We start from the raw sequence: 14,616 nt of genomic DNA on the forward strand, positions 1-14,616 counted from the left end.
AGACTTGCTGTATCCAGGACTGTTGGTAAGCTTCTGAGCCCTGCAAGCCTTTCTGTGTTGGAGGAAAGCCTTCTAGCTTATCAGTGGGAGTGGTAAGCACTAGGTAGCCTGTCTACCATGAGAGGAGTGGTTCTTGGCCCAGAAATTGTAGTTTATTGACCATTTGGACAGTTTGTCCATCTCTTTCAACTTTCTGGTTTAAAAGACCACAACTGCACTTGTTTCCCATCTTTCCTGTAACTAACCTACTGGGTAGTAGTAGAAAGCCTTAAACTGAAACAAGCCTTCTAGCTTAGAAGAGAGACTTTGGAGTGATTAAGTATCAGTTTTCTGTACTTTCTTGTTGTACTTAACTGTTTTCTGCCTAAACACAGATTTTCTAGCATTTATTGTGATTTAAAAGCTTGTTTTTTTTCACATATTGTACTTAACTGAATGTCTGCACTTTTAAAAAGTTGTTTTTTGTTTAAATAATTAGTTTAAATAAATAAACTAAATAATTAGTTTAACTGTTGTAGGCTACACACTAAAGTGTGATAGCCTTCTCTGATCGTTTGTAGTAGTTTAAAGCTGTTTTAAGTGTATTTTTTACTGTTTGTGCCTTATCTTTTCAAAAAAGCAAAAAAAAAAAAAAAATAATTCCTTGTTTCCCCCTTTTCTAAGCTAGTATAGTCCAGTTTTCAGGCTAGTGCTGAATTCAGGGCTGTGATACTAGTTTCTGAGTTGCCCATACCTGACTTGGATGGAAGGAAGTTTCTCTGTTCACCTGTGAGAGAGGGGACCTTTGAGCAGCCTATCTGTCCCTGGAGGAGTGGTTCCAGCCCGGAAGTTAGTAGTTTATTGGCCATTTTGGGCTAATTTCTATCTCTTTCATTTCCCTACTATAAAAACTGCGTTTGCATGGTTTTGCATGCCAGGCAACGCTGGCTAGCTATGGTTAAATTATTCCTGGCTCCACTAAGTCTCCTCTTCAGTTTTTCCCTTGAAACTAGTCTCTCAACCTAAGCACTCAAAAAGCATCCTACAGCCCAGCACTTACTCAGACCTAATAGCAAGCACTAATATACCCTGACACTTGATTGCCCAGTAGGGCAAGGCTCTTTATTCACCCCTCACCAACCAAGTGACTAAGCAGCTCACCCTACTATTCAGGCATGACCAAAGGGCAATTTCAGATGTACTCTCCAGTCCATCTGGTGAATCTGGGTATCTTGAGGCAATGTTGCAACTGCCTCATGTACAGAGACAACCCTCTCCTCCTACCACAAAACACTAACATATGTGAGAGATGCAATTATACAGCCAAACTGGAGGCTAAGCTGTCTCCACCCAAGACTGGAACAGACAGTCAAGAGGGGAAGGTTAACACTTGCACCACACCTCCAGCCACACACAGACCTACTAAAACAACACTGGCAAAAAATACACATAAATACACAAAATCATACTCGGAGGCTCTAAATAAAAACCTGCAAAAGCATCAGAGACCTCCAAAGCAGACACCAAAACAGCCTGCATCTCCCGTCACAAACCAGACAACACATAAAACACAAAATCAGTGTGCTGCACAATCACAACCCTTAAGGCGAAATAACATACCTAACACACTAGTAATAGGTGACTCTATAGTCAGGCACACTGATGTCCCACTCACTAGGCTGGACAAGCAGAAGGTTACTGTTAGCTGCCTGTCGGGAGCCAGAATCCACCACATAACACAAGCACTCAGGTCACTCCAGAACAAGTACAAATATGACTCTGTCATTGTTCATGTTGGTGTAAATGACCAGAGACGTACCTTCCTGGACTACATGAAAAGAGACATGGAAAAGCTCTCTGATCATGTAGTCCAAACTGGTATGACCCTGACCCTGAGTAGCATCCTGCTCTCACCAAAAATGATACCCCAGTATAAAGAAAAAAATGATCAATTTCAACAATTGGCTAAGCTTCTAGTGTCATTCAAAGGGGATCCAGTGTCTGTCAGCCTGGGATGACATGATCGACAAGCTGAGTTGCTTCACAAGAGATGGTATGCACCTGTCACCCCTAGGCTTTCGAATACTGGCCAAGGTTCTTGCTGCCTCCATAGTGCCTTTTTTAGGCAAGACTCAAAAGTCAAACCCACCGCCATAAACAGCACAATTAACAAAAACCTGAGGGTTATGCTACTCAACGCCACGAGTTAAATCTCAAAATGCACACGCTTGAAGCACTCCTCAGTATGGAGAACGTCGACATCTGTGCAGTAACTGAAACCTGGTTCAAGGCTCCAGACAGCACACCAGCACTACTGGGCTACAACTCATACCACACTTTTTGGACACAGAACATGGACCGAAACACAAAAGGAGGGGGTGTATCCATATTCCTCAAGGATACCTGCACCTCCAGTCTAGTGGCACAGCATGATACCTCTGAGATCGTTCAAGTGCAACTAACATCGGTCAAATCTGCAATACAAATTGTGGCCTGCTATAGATCACTGTCCATGACCCAGGAACACCACTCCACCTTTCTGGAGACACTTGGAAACATGAAGGACCTACCGAACACCCTGATATTGGGCAATTTCAATTACCCTACCATTAACTGGGAAAACTACTTGAATACAAACTCCCAGGCCTAACACTTCCTGGAAGTTAATAACTCAAACGCCCTGGATCAGCTGGTAAACTCCCCTACCAGAGGTGAAAACATATTGGACCTGGTCATCACCAACATGGGCGACAGGTGTTCCACACCGGTGGTCACCTCGTCACTGGTTAGATCAGACCATAAACTAATCACTCTGGATGTCCACACCCCACCACCACCCCACACTAAGGAAACCACAGTGAAAAACTTTTCTAAAGCAAACTTCACCTTACTTAAGACAGAGGTGGTAAGTTTCACAGCCCACACACTAAAGGGTAATGCTGCCCAAGATGCAGAAACCTTTACAAATGCACTCTATGAGCACCTACAAGGATGCATGGATCATGCCATACCTAGCAAAACCAAGACTCTTCTAAGAGAAGGAAACCAGTTTGGTGGATCCCTGTCATAAACAGGCTATACAATAGAAGGAGGAAACTAGTTCAGTAAAAAAGCAAATGCCAAGAAGAAAAGACATCCCTGATCAGTATCAGTAAAAAACTAAGGTCCCTCATAAAATCATGCAAGGCTAACTTTGAAAGAAAAATAGCCAAGGATTCAAAAGATAACCACAAAGCCTTCTTTAACTATGTTAAGAATCTAAGTGGCAACTCACAGATATGCACTGAACTAGTGCAAACTAGCACAAAATATACTAAACCTACTGATATTGCCAACATCCTGGCAGATAGATTCATTGCAAACTTCACCCCCCTCTCACCCCCAAAAGGGCCCACAACAATACCAGAAAAGTGTAGTGTCCCAGAAATCACAGATGCACAGGTGAAAACAGCCCTTTTAAAAAGCCAAAGACACAGTGTCAATGGGACCAGATGGTGTCCCAGGCTGCATCTTGCATGAACTACAGAATGAACTAACCCCCACCCCCCCACCTAAACATGCTGTTCAACCTCAGCCTCTCCACAGGCTACATACCCATAGAATGGCACACAGCAACGGTTATTCCTCTCCACAAAGGAGGGGCCACAACTGACACTGATAACTATCGCCCCATAAGCCTGACTAGCCTGGTCTGCAAGGCTATGGAGTGCATCATCATGGAACTCATTAACAAAGACATTGGGAACCTCCAAACACTTGACCCGACCCAGTTTGGCTTTGTTAAGGGAAGATCATGCCTACTAAACCTGGTTGACTTCTTCGAGACAGTCACTAAGGCCATAGACAAGGGAAAGGTGGTTCATACAGTCTACCTTGACATCGCCAAGGCTTTCAACACCATTCCCCACTCGGTTATTACAGAAAAACTCACCAACCTGAACATAAACTCCTACATCATGAGATGGGTTGCCAACTGGCTTACAGGCAGAACTCACATGGTAAGAATAGCGGGCTCCAGGTCCGACTCTAAACCAGTCACAAGTGGTCTCCCACAAGGCTCGGTCCTGGGACCCCTACTGTTCAGCATATACTTCTCAGAAGGACAGGCAAACACAGGAGGACTATGGCTAACCAAGTTCGCCAATAACTGCAAACTGGGAGCAATAATTGATTCTCTGGCTGACACGGACATCCTCCAAAAGGGACTTACTGATACGGACACCTGGTGTCAAAGTCATGGCCTCAATCTAAATGCCAAAAAATGCATAGTCATCCTGTTTGGGGAAAAACAAAACACCCACTAATTACCACATAGGTGGCAGCCCCCTTAATACAGAAGAGGTAATAAGACATCTGGGGTCCCAGGTAGATAGTAATCTCTCCTTTGACAATCATATTGCCAAAGTAGTTAGGAAATCCTTCTATGTGACCCATCTAATTACTAAAGGGTTCGCATCTAGAAATAAAGAGGTTATAGTGACCCTCTACTCGTCACTCATCAGACCCATCATAGAGTACAATGCCCCATTTGGGATGTACCTCACAAGACACTTCCAACAGTTGGAAAGACTACAAAAGTACCTCACCAAGAGGATTACTGGCCTCAAACATATGTCCTATGCAGCCCGACTGAAAAAACTCTGGCTGTACTCAGTGGCATATCGCTTACTCAGAGGTCATCCCTGCCTGACTTACAAAGCCATGTCCAACTCAGAATTGATGGACATGTTCCACCTAAAGAAATTCAAGTCACTTTCACGTGCTCTAGTGAGCTAAACCTCACCACAACAATAAAAAGAACATGCTGGAGGGATAGATTCCTGTCACAGAGACTCCCCATGCTTTGGACAAAATTCCAAACTACATGAGGATGAGCCCCTCACTAACAATCTTCAAGAGAAACCTTGACGAGTGGATAGATAACAGAAAATACACCCCTGGGATGACTTCATTGGCTCTGCTTGACAGAGGATCAGTTAATTAATCAATGGGGCGGCAAAATCCAACGCACTCTGGCTAGGCTTATAAATGCCCTCAGACAGATAGCCTAGTACCTACCTATGAACTTATGAAGCTAATAGGTTTTGCATTAGCATGAATTTACTGAAGGGTATGAAGTCTGAAACTCAAATGCCTGTCCTTATTTTCTAACTTCAGTCCTTAATGATTCAACACTTATTTGCCAGAAAACCACAATTTTATGAAAAATGGACCAAAAATATTAGGCATAAATCTGGACATTCTTCAAAAATCTGTACAGTTGAGAGGTATGCTGCCAAGTATCATTTTCACAAAACAGCCCTGCAAATTATACATCTGAACTAAAATCGGTGTGTTACTCATAGGTTCATAGGTTCATAGGCAGGTACTAGGCTATCTGCTCGATAACAGCTATTAATTGTATCAAGCTATAGAAGCTGTAGAAGACTGACAGATGATTTTTTCATTCAAAATAACAATAAAGGACATTAACCAGATAAATACCCAGCTCCACAATTTATTATCCAATCCTACTTCCCAAATAGAGATATCAAGTCTCTGCTTGCTATTTCTAAATCGTATAACTCATCAGGTAACTCTCTTTGCTCAAATTATATTTCAAAAGCATGGAACTACATTCTTCTCTTTCTCTATCTCTATCTTTCTTTCTTTGAAACAAATCAGCAATCTAAACTTATTTAAAACTCACATATAGCAACTTCTGCTGAGTACAAGGTCATGCTGCTGCTATGGTTAAACCAGCTTGGTTTAACCCAACCTAAGAATTAGAAATCACTAACTACTATTTAACAATTCAATCAAAGGTCGTACATCATATAAATTCAAATTTCCATTTCCTCATCCCACTCTGTTCTTTTACCTCACAATAATTTTCACAAGACGGATTCCAAGATGGCCGCCGACTAGTCTAGTCCTTACTCTCTGAGCTCCTCACAGCTATTTAACTTTTGGTTTTTTTTACAACTTTACATCAACCTTTTTCCTCAAATTTTTATACTAAAAGATTTTATAAATCTTTTTCTACGCATTTGGATTATTTTTTCTTCTGGAATTATTATCCTGGGATTTATTTTACCTCAGAACATTCTTGGTCTCTCTGCTGCTGGGACTCCTACTGCTCCAGTCTGTTCCTGGTTCCTGGTATCCTGCTAACTGCATTCCATTTCTGGGCATGGCTACAAAATCTGACTCCATGGAGACTCAGCCTACAAAGGCCAAATATACTTCAATGCTCTCTCCTGAAAAAGATTCAGGTTCACAAAGACTGAAATCATCTAGACAACCTACAGAAACTTTTAATGTAAGTAATAAAGATTTAAATGGCTCAAATTTCCTTTTAGAAGAACTAAAAATAGCATTAAAACCAATCCAAAGTGCTATACAAAACTTTTCAGAACAGTTTACAGACTTTAGTAAATCTTTAAAGCAAATAAACAATAGTATTGTTACTATTGAAGATAAAATCTTAGCTTTGGAGGTTAAAACAGACTTATTGGAAAGTGACTTTAAATCTAGAGATAAAACTGTTTCAGATTTACAAGCTAAAATATTGGATCTGGAAGCCAGGAGTCGAAGAAATAACATCATTATTCGTGGTTTACCTGAATCTTATGACAATAAAAACTTGTTATCTGTGACTAAAAATATCTTTGAAACACTGTTAAATTGTGAAGCTTCTTCAAAATCTATAATTGTAGAGAGAGCACACAGAGCACTGCATAACGCAAGATTCTTCCACACCAAGGTTAATTTATACTAAGTTACTAAACTTTCAAGACACTTTCCAGATCCTAGAAACTGCTAAAACAAAGAAACAATTCATATGGAAGTCTCACAAACTATCATTTTCCCAAGATCTTCCTGCACAGATCAAATTAAATAGACAAAAACTAGCCCCCTATTGTGCTGACTTGATAAAAAGAGGGATTAGATTTCGAATGGCATATCCTAATACCTTGTCTTTCACAGCTAATGACAAAAGATTTGTATGTTCAGATCCTAAAGATGCAAAAGACATTTTTCTTAAAACATTTAAAAAGCTTCCTGACAATGTATCTTAATATTCTACTGTTAAAGAACTGCAATAAGGTTTGATCTTTTCTTTTCTTTAATCTGACAGTATTTGTGTTACATGATTTGTAATTCTGGTGTGACATAATTATATTACCTTAAGAACTTGTCATGTAATTTACATATGATGGATTTGGTGTGACAGTGTGCAGTGACAGGATATATGCTTGTTAGATTTGTGTGGATTAATAGAAGCATTTAAATTCCTGTATTTACTTTTTTCTCTTTCTCTCACATATGCTTGCTGTGTAAATAGATAATATGTTAATTTTACTACAAGCTTTGGAGTTACAGTCTTCTGTGTAAGCTAAATGATTTTTGGAGGGAAAAACATTCCATCTCAACATTCTAGCAAGAAAATCTTCCCCTCAGAGTTCCAGCTGATGCTCTGCATGAACATGTGCATACTACAGTCTCTCTGAGATGGATGGTGATGTCATCATTTGTGAGGAAAGAAGGACAGTTTCAAATACACAAGTCTGCTTGTTTTCAACAAGTATTCAATAGCTAACTTTTAATAGATCTGGCTATTATTTAAAGTGTTTTCTCTTCATAAATGAAGGTTGCTTTTAAATTTAAACAGATTCATGTCACATAATATATTCAGTGACTTTTAGTGTGTCTGCATGACTTCAAAGCAAGCTGCTACTTTCATAAAGCAGAGTGAAAATGTTTCTGGAAACAAATGAACAGGTTAGTTTTATATATTAAAATTCTAAAGGATGTGTAAAGAAATGAACATATTTTCCTATTCAGAATATTTTTTCATACAATATTTTATATTATACTGAAGTATTTAATTTGACAAATGTTACAAAGTATACCTGTTCATATGAAAGTTTCATGTTCTTTCTATTATCGGCTCTCTCTCTTCTCAGAGGCTGGATGTGATATTTATGATTAGTAGTTTTTGTTTAAGAAAGCCTTTACTTATTTGAAAGGTTTGAAATAACTATCTTTAATATGATTAGCTGAATCTACATGTATATATTTAAGCCCTTAGATTTACTGCATTTAGCTTGCTTGTTTCTGTTTTAATTAGATGTTCAAAATGTTTACTTTAAAAGCCTTGTCTTTTCATGCTGTTTTGTTATGTTACATCTATAGCTTAGAAGAATAGTATGGCTACATAACCTAACAGAGTCATTAGTAAAATATTCAAAAAGTAGATTTAAAATTATATGTATGCACATTGTTGTACATTCAGTCCAATATATATGATGCTGTTTAAGTTACTATTTAATAATATAATTATACTTTATTCATGTATATTAACTAGTGTTAAAACCTTACAGCTTATAATATTTCATTTTGAATAGTTCCTGTACTATTATTATCTAGTTAATAGATGCATCTCCAGACTGAATTGTTTTTCATTTTGAGATATGGTTGCTTGGTAGTTGTTTTTGCTTTATTTGAACTATAACTAAATACTCATTCTACAGGTATTAGTGCTTTTATCATACTAATGGTCATGTTGATTAATGAAATTATCACTAAAGTACTAAAGAAGGTTCAGTAGATAGTGCATGACTATTATCTTTAGTTCAGTAATGCTATACTTATTTACTTATATTATAATGTTACCAGTTGGTTTTGTTATACTTATATATGTTATCTTACATATCTTTCAGTTTTAATTGTATTACTTCTTATGATAGAGTGTTCTAGTTAAGCAGAGTGTGATTTATTTATTATTTACTTGTTTCTCTTTCTCTTGAAATACTTGAGGAAATACATTTAATCACTATAAATTTCAATTTAAGGATAGGAGCTTTAGATTAGTATTAGAAGTAGGGATTAAGTATGTTGGACGTCTTGAAATTAGTTAATTTTATATATATTTTTAGTAGTATTACTCAGACTTTATGTTATGTTAGGCTTCCTTTGAGTAATTTGTATTCTAACTTGAGGTTATTATTATCTATAATTACAATGTTTTTTTCATGTTCTTCTGCTCTTCCTTTATCACAGGGGGATTGGTGGGTAGGCACTAGGGTTAGGATAAAGGTTATTATTATACATTTCATGGTTCTTAAAAAACTTTTTTCTTTTTTTTTCAACAAATGTTATTTGATGACTTGCTTGAATACTTAAAGACTGTTTTTCTTTTATTTTTTTCTTCTTCTTTTAATGTTGTGTTGGATTTGCACCTTGAGTTCACTTTTATAGCATCAATAATGATTATACTTGTAGAATATGCCTGTTGACATAATTTTAGATTCTTGGAATGTTAGAGGCATTCAAGATAAAGCGAAAAAGTCACTATTATTTCATATGATCTTTAAATCACAGGCTAACATTTGTTTTATTCAAGAGACCCATATTTCACGTATTGATTGGAATAAAGAGTTAAAAATGGATCAAAAGATTATAGCTTCAGGTGACTCATCTAACTCCAGAGGTGTAGCTATAATCATTAAACAAAAATTCATTGGGAATATTATTGATGAGAAATTTGATGATGAGGGGAGGTGGTGCTTATTTACGCTTCTATTGCTGGTTTGGACAAACCCTTATTAATTTTAAATCTATATGGCCCATGTAATTCACAACATTTGTTCATTTTAAAATTTACAATATTCTTGCATCCTATAAGGATCATCATATTATAGTGGGTGGTGACTGGAATGCAGTTATAAACCCTGTAATTGATCGTTCAGCTCCACTGTCACCTATAATCTTCAATCTACTCTGGCTATAAATGATTTGATGACAGAATATAATTTAATAGATCCCCTCTGCACTGTTAAAAATATAAACAAGAATGATATATATACTTATTATTCTAAGTGCTATAATTCGTGGTCCAGATTAGACTTCTTTCTAATTTCAGATTATATTTCAAAATATATTGTGGACTTTACTACAGAACCCAGATTCTTTTCGGATCACTCAAGAATTTCACTAAAATTGAACATAAAACCCAATATCAAAAATAAAACTATGTTTAATAAGTGGACCTTAAATAATAACTTATTGTCAAATGAAGATATTTGCAAACAAGCTTCAGAAATCCTAAATGAAATGGTGAATAGTCTTGAATCATCAGACATTCCTTATGACATACAATGGGCTGCATATAAAGCAAGATTAAGAGGTTTATTTATTAATAAAGCTGCTTTTTTCAAAAAACAATACTTTAAGAAAGAGGAATTCTTAAAATCAAGAATTTCTTCGTTGGAAAATCATCTTAGTCTGAACTATGATGCTACTTTAGAAAAACTAATTTTTGATTGTCAGAAAGATTTAATTCTGCTTCACCAAAATAACCTCTCCTTAGCTGAACAAAAGCTACTTGCTTCATATTCAGAGTGGGCCCAGGTTCCATCTAAATTGTTAGCGAGAATTATTAAAGTTAACTTCAGAAATCCAAATATTACATCTTTATCTTATAATAACAGATTATATAATACTGATGAAGAGATTATTCAACTTTTCACCTCTCTTTACACTGAGTTATATTCAGGTTCTTCTAATTCTGTTAAAGATAATCACTCAAAACTCTTTTTAGACTCTTTGCAGTTCCCTAAACTTAATGATAATCAGCACAAACTACTTTCTACCCCTATATCGGTACAAGAAATCTCGGATTCAATAGATAATCTTAAATTGGGTAAATCTCCGGGACCTGATGGTTTTACTCCAGAATTTTTCAAAACTTTCAAATTGGTAGTTCTTCCCTTTCTATTTAAAGTTTACAATCATATAAGAGTTAATGATATCTCAGATATTCATTGGAACACATCCAAAACCATTCTAATTCTAAAAATAATAAAGATAAATCTGACCCAGTAAATTATAGACCCATTTCTTTAATTAACGTGGATATTAAGATTCTGTCATCTATTCTGGCTAACAGATTGAAACGGATTTTACCCTCAATTATCTCGTCAGATCAATCAGGTTTTATGTCTCAGAGACATGCTTGGGATAATACTCTATCTTTAGAGACTATACTTCATCTCATTAAGAAAAATCCAAACCCTATATATGCTTTGATTATAGATGCATCAAATGCCTTTGACAGAGTATGTTGGAACTTTCTATTTCAAACTATGTTATGCTTTAATATTCCCTTATTCTTTATAAATTTTTAAAAGTTTTATACAAGAATATGTTTACTAGACTATACATTAATGGTCAATTTTCTGCTCGATAAAGATCACTAAAGGAACAAGACAGGGTTGTCCATTGTCCCCTTTTCTTTTCAACATTTACTTAGAACCTTTGCTATTGTTTATTACTCAAAATACTTTTCATAACATCCCTAGAATTCTTAATACTAATATTCATTTCTCTGCTTTTATGGATGATTTAGTAATCTACTTTCAAACTCCATTATCTGATTACAGAAAGATAATGAATTCTATTGATTATTTTTCTTTGGTTTCCAACTATCTTTTAAATTCTACAAAAACTCATATGTTTCCCTTAAATCATTTAGCACACAAATCTTTTTTGTTTCCAGACGATCATTTTCAGTTTACTTATAATATAAAATATTTAGGAATCAATTTAGAACACAATAATAAATCTTCCTTTCAAAATAATATTAATAAATTATGGAACTCTACATTGTCTGATATGGACAGATGGAAGCATCTAAACCTTTCATTTCTTTCAAGGGTGGCCATTATTAAAATGAATATTCTGCCTAAATTTCTTTACCAATTCTATTCATCTGATCAGATAATTTCAAAAAATTTTTTTGAGTCTGTAAATAAAGCTTTGGCAAAATTCATATGGTTCCCTAAATCTGTTAGAATTTCCTATTCTAGATTGGCATTTTCGAAGGACAAGGGAGGTTTGGGTTTACCTAATCTTTATCTCTATTATTTGATTGTCTCATCCAATAAACTTCTTACTATCTCTAAATTCAATAACACTTCTTATCCAAATCACTCTTTATGGATAAAATTATGGTATAATTATGTCATTTCTAATAATTTAAATCCTGAAGCTATTCCCTTTATCTCTCTGGATAGTTTATTTATTAAAATATATCTACAGTATTTAAACAAAAGATTAGAGATTTCCAAACCTTACTCAAAATGTGTAAACTAGAAAAGATCTCGTACCATGTTCAGCCAATTCATCTAAACCCAAATATATTATTGGACAATAAACTTTTGAACTTAACAAACTATCCTTTAATTAAAAATCTAAAAGTAGGAGATGTTTTGAAATATCTTGACTTGCCTTTATCTGACTGGCGTAAGTTATTGAAAGTAAACTGGAATTACTCACCAATTCTTACACAACTAAGAGCAATAATTAAAAACCAATTTGTATCTCTGGTCCCCATAGACTCACAATTGAAAAACCTTAACACGATTATTAAAATACTTTCATCATCTGATAAAATGCTCTCAAACTCATATAAATTAATTAATTCTTTAATGATGGACCACAACTGTCTTTTATCTAATGTTTGGTTGAATTATAATTCCCAATTGTCAGAATCTCAGAAAGTCCTGGCTATTAGACACACTAAGGAATTTATCCCTTTTAAAAATTAGCATACACACAATTAATGATTAATAATGATGCCTACTTTACCCCAATCAAATTAAACAAATTTAACCCAAATAAGTCCCCTTCGTGTTCATGCTGTTCTCATCCCCAAGCAGACCTCCTTCATATTCTATGGTATTGTCATTTTTCTCACAGATTGTGGACATCTTTGAAAGTCAGACTGCAGAAAATGGGATATCAAAAATCCACGTTGACGTGGGAATTTGCTATTCTGCATATTCCATTGATTCATCTTTCAAAAGTTGATATTCATGTTATCATTTTTATTTGCTCATTACTAAAACTTTATATAATACAAAATTGGATTGATCGTTCTAAATTAAAATGTGTTACTTTCCAGAAATTAGGCTTTTAAATTTATTGATGCTCAAAGATACTTAGGTGGAAGTCCAAAAAAAAAAGCTATTAGAAAGGTTGTGTTAGAAAAGGTTCTAAACATATTAAATAGTTAATGTTAAATATTTTTTTTTTCTCTCAGGTTGCCTAACTTGTATATAGTGTACATATGGTGTATGTTTTATTTCTAAATAACTTATCAAAATCTCATGAAGGTTGTTATCACTAGATGAATTGTTATATGTTCATTTATGCCTTCTTGTTATGTATAATTTTTTAATTGTCTTGCTATTCATATAATTAATAAAAAATTTTTTGAGAAAAAAAATAATTTTCACAAGACATCCCACCATCCCTCATCCTCCTCCTTCATTTATAACACTCGCAGTCTCTAACCTACATTTTTCCTTTTTCCCTCTCACATATTTGTTTCACTTATCTTTCATGCTTTCTTCTCTTTTCTTACCATTTCTCACTCCTTCTTTCCTACGTTGAGCCTACCAACCTACATCACAGCTGTTCATATACTGTAAAGAATATTCCTTTTATTTTTTCACCTCATATTTTACCTTGTACTGCGGTAACGTTGTTGCCTCACAGTTAGATGTTGCCCGTTCGATTCTCAGTTAGAGAGTCTTCTGTGTGTCGACATGCGTGAATGGGCATTCCTTCGTTGAAGGTTGTGCATTAGGCCTGGCAAGCCAGCACGTAAAAATCTACTGCCAATCATTAGCGGACCGGAGTTCTGCTGTGGCGACCCCTAATCGGGAAAAGCCGAAAGACACAAACAAACAAACAGTATAATTATAGCTCTGTCATTACAGTATTATAAGATACTATCAAAGAAGTGCACCATATAGTATTGTTGTTTTAAAATGGCATTGTGCAGCATTATATAGCAAGTCTTTCTTTTACAAATTGTATTGTTATCTTTCCTGACTCTGCATAGTTTTATAACTCTCAATAAGGGTAATCAGTAATTGTAAATTACATTTTTGTACTGGAGCTTTTCTCCCTGGGCCTCTGCTAAAAATGGGCCTTATCTGGCCCAGTCAGACTAACCTGGTAAACAAATGTCAATAAATGAATAAGAAAACTCATGATTTTGCTCAAGTGGCTGCTGTGAAAGGAGTTCAAAGTACTATTACTTATGGATACCTTTATAGTCACCACATCCACTAATCTCCTTCCAGCACTTGGTCTTCATACTAGCTTATTAATTATACATTTCGTAGAGATTTTCAAAAACAGTCACCTGATAGTGGACTCATGCACAATCTCAACCAGAAAAATGAAAAAATGCACAAACACTAGTATAAGCCTTTTAAATAACTATTCAGTGCTTTTGTCTTACAACCATGACTTAAGACTTCCTCAAAACAATTTACTAAATGACCCAGCCCTTTAAATACAGACGAAGTCACATGATGAAATACAACCAATACATATTTAAAGACATTCTTATTTATATATTTTTGTGTAATCGCAAATTATGAACTTGATCATTTTTATACTTTAAAATGCTACTATTTGAAATAATGACCATTTAGACTAGGATTTTATCAGATTCCAGTCTTAACTGCCAATGTAATTCTTTTATCAACAATTCATTTTCCCAGTCACCCCCACATTCTTTCAGTTGTACTTTTTCTAACATAAAGAAAACAATCTTATTAAAATTTAAATAATTTT

The sequence above is a fragment of the Protopterus annectens genome, chromosome 2.part0 (assembly GCF_019279795.1).
Source record: "Protopterus annectens isolate FY-2018-M chromosome 2.part0, PAN1.0, whole genome shotgun sequence".
NCBI classification, from domain to species: Eukaryota; Metazoa; Chordata; order Ceratodontiformes; family Protopteridae; genus Protopterus; species Protopterus annectens.